This window comes from Cherax quadricarinatus, chromosome 56, assembly GCF_038502225.1.
Source record: "Cherax quadricarinatus isolate ZL_2023a chromosome 56, ASM3850222v1, whole genome shotgun sequence".
NCBI lineage: Eukaryota > Metazoa > Arthropoda > Malacostraca > Decapoda > Parastacidae > Cherax > Cherax quadricarinatus.
Window position 1 is genome coordinate 13,037,588 of NC_091347.1, and position 12,724 is coordinate 13,050,311.

Sequence of the window (12,724 nt, forward strand, 5' to 3'; positions counted from 1 at the left end):
CATGGCGAAATAAAATATTATTATGATCATTATTATTATTATTATTATTATTAGTAGTAGTAGTAGTAGTAGTAGTAGTAGTAGTAACAGTAGTAGTAGTAATAGTAGTGGTGGTTGTTAGTAGAGGCTGATCTTGGCTCCTCACAAATGTTCAAGAATGATCAGCTTAAATTCCTCACCTCATATGCCCTACTCTTAAAACTGTGTATTGAATCTGCTTCTTTCTCATCCTCATATTAATCGTTTAATTTCCTAATCACTATCATGCTGTATAAGTTCTCATTCTCAACTGCATCTTTAAAAAAAGAGATTTCAACTATGCTTAGTTAACTTCGGTCAAAGTTACAATCAACGTTTGCATGTAGAGTCCTCTGAGTACCGTGTACGTCGTGATCGTTTACCCTATGATTCTCCTTCCCAGTTGTTTCAAGTTGGATTTTCTTCTGTTTTCATTAGTCATTCCTCGTAGCTTCGGATTTAGTCTCTTAGCGAATCTCTGGATTTTCGAGTATCTGAACATATTGGCTCCATGCTGTGCGTGACATCCGCCATCTTTAATGTATCATTATTTTAACAGATATAAAGCTTTTTTTTAACAGGTTTAAATTCTTATTTAAAAATTTAGGAAAAAGCGGTGCGCTTGGACTTTGCTCATACTGAACTCACATATATTGTAAATACATAACTGCCAGTCTAATGTGATTTACTTTAAGAAAGAAAAGTTTATTTACTGAATTATATATTTTAACAGCCCCTAAATACCCTTGTGGGTTTAGCGCTTAATTATGATAATTCCCATAATCACCATCAACGTCTTTATTTGCTGGAGTTTTCTCTTTGTGTGTATATATTTACAGTTACCGATGTATGCTTACCTATTTGTGATTGTGTGGATACTCGCCTATTAGGTAACAGTTTTATGCCCCGTCTCTAAAATTTTGGTTTTATAGTTGTTAAAGCTTTCCAGAAGCTTTGTTACGCAGTTACGGCTTGACAAACCTCCTGGACATCAAAACGTTGCCACAATAAAATGTCACATTGTTGCGCCTGTGTCCATTTCCTGACATTTTGTCGGTAATTCTACACGCATTACTAATTAATTTTTGGACTACTGACGTCTCCTACTACAACAACACTTCTGTAGTTGATTGCTGACGCAAATTCTTCATGCAAAACTGCGTTGGTGACTATGTCAACAAGCCGACAAGAGGTATATAGAATCTCAGTTTCGTGTTTCAGACGTCGCTTCTTCCAGGATTAAGATTCATCAAGTAGATTTGTTTAAGTAGACCTGAGAAACCTCAATCCTGGGAGAAACATCGTCTCGAATAACAAGAAACCCTGCTTTGCGTGTCATTATACCACCAAACTGTGTTTCCCTGGTTGCGTGTGCCTTGAAAAATCTATGAACTAAATCTGTCATTATGTTGGTTGGCAACAGACATGTGGTCATATATATATATACGTATATCATTTTGTTTTTACCTTAGCAACACCTTGTTACGGTGATCTAGTCGGAAGTGTGAGGTGTTTACTTCACATAGTGAAAACAGTCCAACATCGAGCAATCTTTAAAATTTCTCTATTATGGCCTTGTATACGTGTCAGCGCCCTCAGAAGTGCCTCTCGCAATTGTTTGTCTCTACAGGTCATGAAGTTTTTATCATGAGGAACGGCTTTGGATACTGTGACAACGTTTTGCCCTGTGTACAGTTTAGGTCATGACTTCTTTAAACAAGTTACGACTTGATAAATTAGACACATGTGCAACTCTTGGGTATCTTTATTGAGGAAACGTTTCGCCACACAGTGGCTTCATCAGTCCATACAAAGGAGAATCTTGAAGAACAGGAGGAGAATGAGGTAATCAGTCCCTCAACCTTGAGTCGATGTGGTCAGTCCATCAATCTATTCAAGATTGATGGACTGACCACATCGACTCAAGGTTGAGGGACTGATTACCTCATTCTCCTCCTGTTCTTCAAGATTCTCCTTTGTATGGACTGATGAAGCCACTGTGTGGCGAAACGTTTCCTCAATAAAGATACCCAAGAGTTGCACATGTGTCTAATTTATCAACATGTCGGTTCTCTGAACCATTCATCTACAAAGTTACGACTTGTTACAACTCTATACAGAGTTAAAGTTTGCCATAATAAAAGCTTGCTTGGTGTTTGTCTTTTCAACATCAGGTACAAGCTTTTTTAAGTTCTTTACACCTACCACATGTACAACAGGTCAGACACAAAGGCAGCAGGTGTAATAGTGAAATCAACCTTGGAGAAATAGTATTTATTTGAGGTGGTCAATCCTTCACCCTGGAGAACTCGACTTCACCTCCACTGTCAGGAACGATATCGTTCCACCTCATGGAGCTATACTCGTCAGCTTGTCGGTATTTTATATCATTTCCAACATAATATTGTTTAATTTTGGCACCAGTGAGGCAGACCCTTCTCTTTCGCTTCCTACTTTAAACTCTAGAGAATTCAGTATTTTGGTATATAATCATGGAATTCCCCATTAAAACTATTTCAACCTCTTTCAGGGTTAATTAATCAACGCCATCAAAATTGTTATTAATTGCTATTTCCTATGTGATTAATCTTGTACTTGGCTTGGAACATTTCCTAACAAACTGGATGTCATTAGCTCCTGTGCCTAGAGGAAATTCAGTCTTGTTACCGTCGAATTAAATAGAATTTTACTAGCTACCATCACGTCTTCTTCTAATACATAGGTTTGGATGGTGACCTTCCTGCTTATACATAGTGCAACTCTGCTGATGACAGTGGTGGTAGTAGTTGTCAGCTTTCTCAACAGTTCATATATGGTAACAGGGCCGGTGACGGTAGAGGTGATGGCTGTTGTTGCGACCTTCCTCTTCATTCACAGAGGTAAGGTCAGTGATGGTAGTGATTGTGGCGGATGACCTTTCAGGTCACGTATTATCAAGGCTGGTGGTGATACTGGTGGTGGTGGTGTTGATAGAAGTGGTGGTGGTGGGGTGGTGGTGGTGGTGACGACCCTCGTGCTCATACAGAGGATCAATACTGACACTGGCGGCGCTGGAGAGCTCACCACACCCGCTCTTCTTCCTCCTGCAACCTTTTCATTCCTCCCAATTCCTGGTGTTTCTGTCTTCCTCAAAGCTAAAACATATCCTGGTTAGAATTATAAATCCCAGCTAGTCACAGTTGCTTCTAATTATTTCTTTTCAAGATTAGCATACAGTTTTTTTTTATACTGTCATACGACATTAGGTCCAGGAGAGGAAGTGTTTAGTGATAGCTAAAACTACCTGTGGCTCTTCCTTCAGTTCTTGATCCACAGTTAGAGAGATCTTGAGCCATTTCTCCTTTTAGTGTGCTGTAGACATTTTTAATGTAACATATACGTTCAAGTATCGAGTTACATATATTTACCACATATAATTCGTAGCATTTACACACATACTGACATATGGTGATACAGGATAATACAATGACACTTATCTCTGTTATACAATGTTTCGCTCAACGTAGATTTGTTCGTCTTCGAGCGAAATGCTGTTTATTGAAAATCTGTCCTAACATGAGCTCTTTTAAGTGTGTGAAACGTTAGGGTTTCAAACCTCTGATCTCCGCCATGGTAACAGAGACTGTCTCCAACAACTACCATATTTAGGTCCACACATTTTGCTACCGTCTTGGAGATCAGAGACCTGGGACCTCTAGCGTTACATTCAACATATATAACCATATATGACCCACTTTACTCTCTTCCTTTGCACTTCACAACGAGTTACTACTGCATCAATAAAGCAACTAACACAAGGCAATTGATACTGTATATGTCTAGCTATGCGGTTTAACCACACTGAACTTACTTAAAATAAACCATACCACGGGTGGGGTTTGAACCCGCGGTCAGAGAGACTCTCTGACCGCGGGTTCAAACCCCACCCGTGGTATAGTTTTTTTGTAATCGTGTCATTACGACTTTGTGAGTCGAGTTACTTATAATAAAACTAACTTTCACTGTAGTTATATTGCATGCCAGGATTGCTTGTTTCTTGTGATCTTATTGTATTAAATGTCTATATACGTTGAAATATACTAAGTGGTCAACGAGCACTTCGTTTGAATTCATTATTTAAGCATTTGACTTCTACACTTATCGAGTGTAGGTCTGCTGGTTGAAGTGTTGCCCTACTAGTTGACGTGTAGACTTGCTAGTTGAAATGAAGGCATATTAGTCTAGGTGTAGGCCTACTGGTTGAATTGCAGGTCTACAAGTTGGGATGCATGCAAGCTAATTAAGACGTAGGTGTATTAGATAAAGGCCTACTAGCTAAGGTGTATGCCTACTAGATGAAGGCCTACTGGTTAAGGTGCAGGCCTACTAGATGGGCTACTAAAGTGTAGGCCTAGATGAAGGCCTACTAGTTAAGGTGTAGGCCTAGATGGTCTACTAGTTAAGGTGTAGGCCTAGATGAAAGCCTAGATAAGGTGTAGGCCTACTAGATAAGGTGTAAGCCTACTAGATAAAGACCTACTAGGTAAGGTATAGGCCTACTAGATGAAGGCTTACTAGATAAGGTGTAGGCCTACTAATTATATATATTTTTGTATCTTGTATCTGGTCACTTTATTACCGCAATTTTATCCTTCTCGTCTGAATAGCAAGTGAAGAATATTTTATCCACCGCCAGGGTTAGTAATCCACCGCCAGGGTTAGTAGTCCACCGCCAGGGTTAGTAATCCACCGCCAGGGTTAGTAATCCACCGCCAGGGTTAGTAATCCACCGCCAGGGTTAGTAATCCACCGCCAGGGTTAGTAATCTACAGCCAGGGTTAGTAATCTACCGCCAGGGTTAGTAATCTACCGCCAGGGTTAGTAATCCACCGCTACGGCTAGTAATCCACCGCCACGGTTAGTAATCCACCGCCACGGTTAGTAATCCACCGCTACGGCCAGTAATCCACCGCCACGGTTAGTAATCCACCGCCACGGCTAGTAATCCACCGCCACGTTTAGTAATCCACCGCCACGTTTAGTAATCCACCGCTACGGCCAGTAATCCACCGCCACGGTTAGTAATCCACCACCACGGCCAGTAATCCACCGCTACGGCCAGTAATTCACCACCATGGCCAGTAATTCACCGCAACGGCCAGTAATCCACCGATACGGTTAGTAATCCACCGCTACGGCCAGTAATCCACCACCACGGCCAGTAATCCACCGCTACGGCCAGTAATCTACAACCACGGCCAGTAATCCACCGCTACGGCCAGTAATCCAGCACCTCAAGGAGTAATCTACCACTAGAGCGAGTAGTCCACCATATCGAATAATTCTATTCCACATGTAATCTTCAAGAGCAAGTAATCCTCATTACAAAGTAATCCCCAGTAGAGTATTTCCGATTATGTAATTTAGACCGCATCGAATTATCGTCAACACTCAGCAATCCCCAACACAGTAATCCTGACGCTCAGAGATTCCTCACCACATCCAACATTCCCCCACCATGCCCAGTAATCCCAACAACACCCAGTAATCCCAACAACACCCAGTAATCCCAACAACACACAGTAATCCCAACAACACACAGTAATCCCAACAACACCCAGTAATCCCAACAACACACAGTAATCCCAACAACACCCAGTAATCCCAACAACACACAGTAATCCCATCCATATTCAGTGTTCCCCAGTGGTGTAATCCTCCTCAACACTAAGTAATCCCCCACACCCAGTAATCCCCACCACGATATAATCCTACACTTCCGGTCGTTGCCATGGCGACAATATAACGTCTAAGAAAGGCTTAAGACTTTTATTTGTCCAGAGGTCTTAATGAAAGACTTTAACTGGACACTTTACTTGGCTCTCAGCATCTTAAAGTTGAGGTGTAATTAAGTTGCAGCAACTTAGTGAGGCTCAGCAGCTCTTGACAAACTTATTTATCGACAGAAAACTTGAAGTTGTGGTGTTGATGGGCACGAAGAAAAAAATTTGGCGATACTCGCCAACTTTTCGAAGTTTTTTGGGTGGAAAATTAAGTTAGAAAATTAAGTTAGAAAATTAAGTTAGAAAACCGGAAGCTGTTGTGTTCACACTTAAAGGATTTGTTCAAGGAATATTTCTGGCCCTGAAGAACGCCAGAAATTTGGGATGGGTGGAATGATTCCCAGAGATGGGTCCGACTCTCAGGAATAGGTCCGACTCTCAGGGATAGGTCCGACTCTCAAGGATAGGTCCGACTCTCAGGGATAGGTCCGACTCTCAGGTATAGGATGGCTCGATCTTCAAGAGTAGGATCGACTCTTAAGAAACAGCTCAGATCCTAAGGACTAGAAATGACCACCAAAAACTCTGCCATTGAACTCTCACCACAAACTCTCGCTACCCTCATGAACTCTCACCATAAACTCTCAATACCGTGAACTCTCACCACAAACTCTCACTACCATGAACTCTCACCCACCATGAACACTCACCTGAAAGTCTCACTACCATGAACTCTCACTTCAGACTCTCACTACTATGAATTCTCACCACTCTCTCTCACTACCATGAGCTCTCACCACAAGCTCTTACTACCATGAACTGTATCTCACTCTCACAAACGGCCTCTCATCACAAACTACCAATCACCATCACCATAGCTAACTCTCAACACCATGAAATACCTCACAAAATGCACCATAACCTATGGAAATTATGCTACAACATTTCTCAAAAACATTTTGGAAACAAGATATCTAAAAAACGAAAAAAAAGGCACATCGCAACTTTCAATGTTTATATCTGATTCTGGTAGCCGGTGTGAAAATATTGATGGTAAAAACCATGGATAAAATCCTCTTACGCCTACGTAGGTGATTTATGAGTTCGTTTTTATTGGACGTCAAATGTTCGCAGTGTTGTTTTTACCGATAGAGGGTTCACGGAGTATGTTTTTATGGGTAGAATAATATTCTTTGTGTTTGCTTCTTTCGACAATGTTTGCAAAGGTCTTTTTCGCCGAGAAAGAACAAAAAAGGTACAATACCGCGACTGGAACAACGCACAAATAACCCGCACATAGGAGAGAGGAGCTTACGACGACGCTTCGGTCTGACTTGGACCATTCACAAGTCACACTGACAGAGAAGTAGTAGAAGTAGCAGAGGTAGTAAAAAGTAGGCTAACCGCTGGCAGATGTTCGCCGGGATAGTTTCTAATGGCAGAACGACTGTTGGATTCTTTACTATTAATAAAATGCTCGTAGGATTCTTTTTCTACCAGGAAGGTTGGCTCTGTTTGTTAAAACCGGCAGAAAACCTGCAGAGTCCATTTTTAAGGAAGTTAGTAAAGGTAGTTTCTGTGGTAGTGGAGGAATGCAAGACTCTTCACACTGGACAACAGTCAGTCTCTTGTTGGAGGCATTCTGGCATACGAGATGAAAGACCGTGTATTCTCGCTAATCGAGATAAAAGACTCTTTTATGAAGACTACAGCAGTTGACCCAGCTACTGTGTCCCCACAACTTTTAAAAACTAGTGGACTACTTAGTGTGTCTCTGAGGTCTCTTGCTGTCAGTTCACTCTCTTTCGAGAGTGAACTGACAGCGTACATAATGGAGATCAACGAGGTGCAGTGAACATTGTTCACACACCGAAACAATAGGCAGGTAAATAACCATGCCACATATAAACTAAATAATGTAGATCTTAATACTACTGATTGTGAAAAGGATTTATGAGTTCTGGTTAGCAGTAATCTAAAACCAAGACAACAGTGCATTAGTGTTCACAATAAAACTAACAGAATTCTTGGCTTCATATCTAGAAGTATAAATAATAGAAGTCCTCAGGTTGTTCTTCAACTCTATATATCCTTGGTTAGGCCTCATTTAGACTATGCTGCTCAGTTCTGGTCACCGTATTACAGAATGGATATAAATGCTCTGGAAAACGTACAGAGGAGGATGACAAAGATGATCCCATGTATCAGAAATATTCCCTATGAGGATAGACTGAGGGCCCTGAATCTGCACTCTCTCGAAAGGCGTAGAATTAGGGGAAGATATGATCGAGGTGTATAAATGGAAAACAGGAATAAATAAAGGGGATGTAAATAGCGTGCTGAAAATTTCCAGCCAAAACAGGACTCGCAGCAATGGTTTCAAGTTGGAAAAATTCAGATTCAGGAAGGATATAGGAAAGCACTGGCTTGGTAATAGAGTTGTGGATGAGTGGAACAAACTCCCGAGTACAGTTATTGAGGCTAAAACGTTGTGTAGTTTTAAAAATAGGTTAGATAAATACATGAGTGGGTGTGGGTGGGTGTGAGTTGGACCTGACTAGCTTGTTTTGCTGGGTCTGGTGCCGTGCTCCTTCCTTGAGTGGAGGTGACCAGACTGGGTGGGTCATTGGGCTAATCCAGGGGGGGGATGGCATTGGGCTAATCTGGGGGGGAGGGGTCATTGGACTAATCCGGGGCAGGACATGGACCTGCTCCGCATGGGCCAGTAGGCCTGTTGCAGTGTTCCTTCTTTCTTATGTTCTTATGTTCTTGTTACGAGTTCGCAATTGCAAATGAGCAATACTTTCCCTTCCAGGTTTATTTACTTCAATTGACATTCAGAAGAGCAGCAACCCCTCATAGAATGAAATAATAGTTTCAAGGCAATTCCAATGTGTAGATTTACAAAATTGCTGAACCCAAATGGGAAATATTAAAGAAAAAAATATGTTAGAAAATATTTACAAGGGCATTACTGACACGCAATTATTTGTTCCTCTGCCTGAAGTATTGTCCAGTTCTGAATATTTCACACAGACGTTTATTAACCCAAATTTACCGAGTAGGTCGAACTCCCTTAATAATTGGACTTTTCAGATTTTTTTTTTCAAATTGATACAGTAGAATAATTTTTTTTCATTGAAAATGATGTAATAATTTTTAATTTTGGTTCTAACTTAGAAACTTTACCTAACCTAACGGGTCAAGTTAAATTTAATTAATATTACTCAAGTTCAGACTGATTTTCGTCAGACTGAATAGGTCATATATATATATATATATATATATATATATATATATATATATATATATATATATATATATATATATATATATATATATAATGTCGTGCCGAATACGTATAACTGGTCAATTAGCAAGAACTCATTTAAAATTAAGTCCTTTCTGAAATTTTCTCTTATACGTTTAAAGATATATTTTTTTCATTAATGTTGATGTAAAAATTTATAAATTTGCACCAAAATATGTTAGAAAACTTACCTAACCCTATTATAACAAGAACAATTTATTTTAGCCTAACCCAACTAAATATATTTTAGATTTAGATGAGTTCTTGCTAAGTGACAAGTTTTACCTATGCAGCACGATGTATATATATATATATATATATATATATATATATATATATATATATATATATATATATATATATAAATATATATATATATATATATATATATTATATATATATATATATATATATATATATATATATATATATATATATATATATATATTTTATTATCACACTGGCCAATTCCCACCAAGGCAGGGTGGCCCGAAAAAGAAAAACTTTCACCATCATTCACTCCATCACTGTCTTGCCAGAAGGGTGCTTTACACTACAGTTTTTAAACTGCAACATTAACACCCCTCCTTCAGAGTGCAGGCACTGTACTTCCCATCTCCAGGACTCAAGTCCGGCCTGCCGGTTTCCCTGAATCCCTTCATAAATGTTACTTTGCTCACACTCCAACAGCACGTCAAGTATTAAAAACCATTTGTCTCCATTCACTCCTATCAAACACGCTCACGCATGCCTGCTGGAAGTCCAAGCCCCTCGCACACAAAACCTCCTTTACCCCCTCCCTCCAACCCTTCCTAGGCCGACCCCTACCCCGCCTTCCTTCCACTACAGACTGATACACTCTTGAAGTTATTCTGTTTCGCTCCATTCTCTCTACATGTCCGAACCACCTCAACAACCCTTCCTCAGCCCTCTGGACAACAGTTTTGGTAATCCCGCACCTCCTCCTAACTTCCAAACTACGAATTCTCTGCATTATATTCACACCACACATTGCCCTCAGACATGACATCTCCACTGCCTCCAGCCTTCTCCTCGCTGCAACATTCATCACCCATGCTTCACACCCATATAAGAGCGTTGGTAAAACTATACTCTCATACATTCCCCTCTTTGCCTCCAAGGACAAAGTTCTCTGTCTCCACAGACTCCTAAGTGCACCACTCACTCTTTTTCCCTCATCAATTCTATGATTCACCTCATCTTTCATAGACCCATCCGCTGACACGTCCACTCCCAAATATCTGAATACGTTCACCTCCTCCATACTCTCTCCCTCCAATCTGATATTCAATCTTTCATCACCTAATCTTTTTGTTATCCTCATAACCTTACTCTTTCCTGTATTCACCTTTAATTTTCTTCTTTTGCACACCCTACCAAATTCATCCACCAATCTCTGCAGCTTCTCTTCAGAATCTCCCAAGAGCACAGTGTCATCAGCAAAGAGCAGCTGTGACAACTCCCACCCTGTGTGTGATTCTTTATCTTTTAACTCCACGCCTCTTGCCAAGACCCTCGCATTTACTTCTCTTACAACCCCATCTATAAATATATTAAACAACCACGGTGACATCACACATCCTTGTCTAAGGCCTACTTTTACTGGGAAAAAATTTCCCTCTTTCCTACATACTCTAACTTGAGCTTCACTATCCTCGTAAAAACTCTTCACTGCTTTCAGTAACCTACCTCCTACACCATACACTTGCAACATCTGCCACATTGCCCCCCTATCCACCCTGTCATACGCCTTTTCCAAATCCATAAATGCCACAAAGACCTCTTTAGCCTTATCTAAATACTGTTCACTTATATGTTTCACTGTAAACACCTGGTCCACACACCCACTACCTTTCCTAAAGCCTCCTTGTTCATCTGCTATCCTATTCTCCGTCTTACTCTTAATTCTTTCAATTATAACTCTACCATACACTTTACCAGGTACAGTCAACAGACTTATCCCCCTATAATTTTTGCACTCTCTTTTATCCCCTTTGCCTTTATACAAAGGAACTATGCATGCTCTCTGCCAATCCCTAGGTACCTTACCCTCTTCCATACATTTATTAAATAATTGCACCAACCACTCCAAAACTATATCCCCACCTGCTTTTAACATTTCTATCTTTATCCCATCAATCCCGGCTGCCTTACCCCCTTTCATTTTACCTACTGCCTCACGAACTTCCCCCACACTCACAACTGGCTCTTCCTCACTCCTACAAGATGTTATTCCTCCTTGCCCTATACACGAAATCACAGCTTCCCTATCTTCATCAACATTTAACAATTCCTCAAAATATTCCCTCCATCTTCCCAATACCTCTAACTCTCCATTTAATAACTCTCCTCTCCTATTTTTAACTGACAAATCCATTTGTTCTCTAGGCTTCCTTAACTTGTTAATCTCACTCCAAAACTTTTTCTTATTTTCAACAAAATTTGTTGATAACAGCTCACCCACTCTCTCATTTGCTCTCTTTTTACATTGCTTCACCACTCTCTTAACCTCTCTCTTTTTCTCCATATACTCTTCCCTCCTTGCATCACTTCTACTTTGTAAAAACTTCTCATATGCTAACTTTTTCTCCCTTACTACTCTCTTTACATCATCATTCCACCAATCGCTCCTCTTCCCTCCTGCACCCACTTTCCTGTAACCACACACTTCTGCTGAACACTCTAACACTACATTTTTAAACCTACCCCATTCCTCTTCGACCCCATTGCCTATGCTCTCATTAGCCCATCTATCCTCCAATAACTGTTTATATCTTACCCTAACTGCCTCCTCTTTTAGTTTATAAACCTTCACCTCTCTCTTCCCTGATGCTTCTATTCTCCTTGTATCCCATCTACCTTTTACTCTCAGTGTAGCTACAACTAGAAAGTGATCTGATATATCTGTGGCCCCTCGATAAACATGTACATCCTGAAGTCTACTCAACAGTCTTTTATCTACCAATACATAATCCAACAAACTACTGTCATTTCGCCCTACATCATATCGTGTATACTTATTTATCCTCTTTTTCTTAAAATATGTATTACCTATAACTAAACCCCTTTCTATACAAAGTTCAATCAAAGGGCTCCCATTATCATTTACACCTGGCACCCCAAACTTACCTACCACACCCTCTCTAAAAGTTTCTCCTACTTTAGCATTCAGGTCCCCTACCACAATTACTCTCTCACTTGGTTCAAAGGCTCCTATACATTCACTTAACATCTCCCAAAATCTCTCTCTCTCCTCTGCATTCCTCTCTTCTCCAGGTGCATACACGCTTATTATGACCCACTTCTCGCATCCAACCTTTACTTTAATCCACATAATTCTCGAATTTACACATTCATATTCTCTTTTCTCCTTCCATAACTCATCATTTAACATTACTGCTACCCCTTCCTTTGCTCTAACTCTCTCAGATACTCCAGATTTAATCCCATTTATTTCCCCCCACTGAAACTCTCCTACCCCCTTCAGCTTTGTTTCGCTTAGAGCCAGGACATCCAACTTCTTTTCATTCATAACATCAGCAATCATCTGTTTCTTGTCATCCGCACTACATCCACGCACATTTAAACAACCCAGTTTTATAAAGTTTTTCTT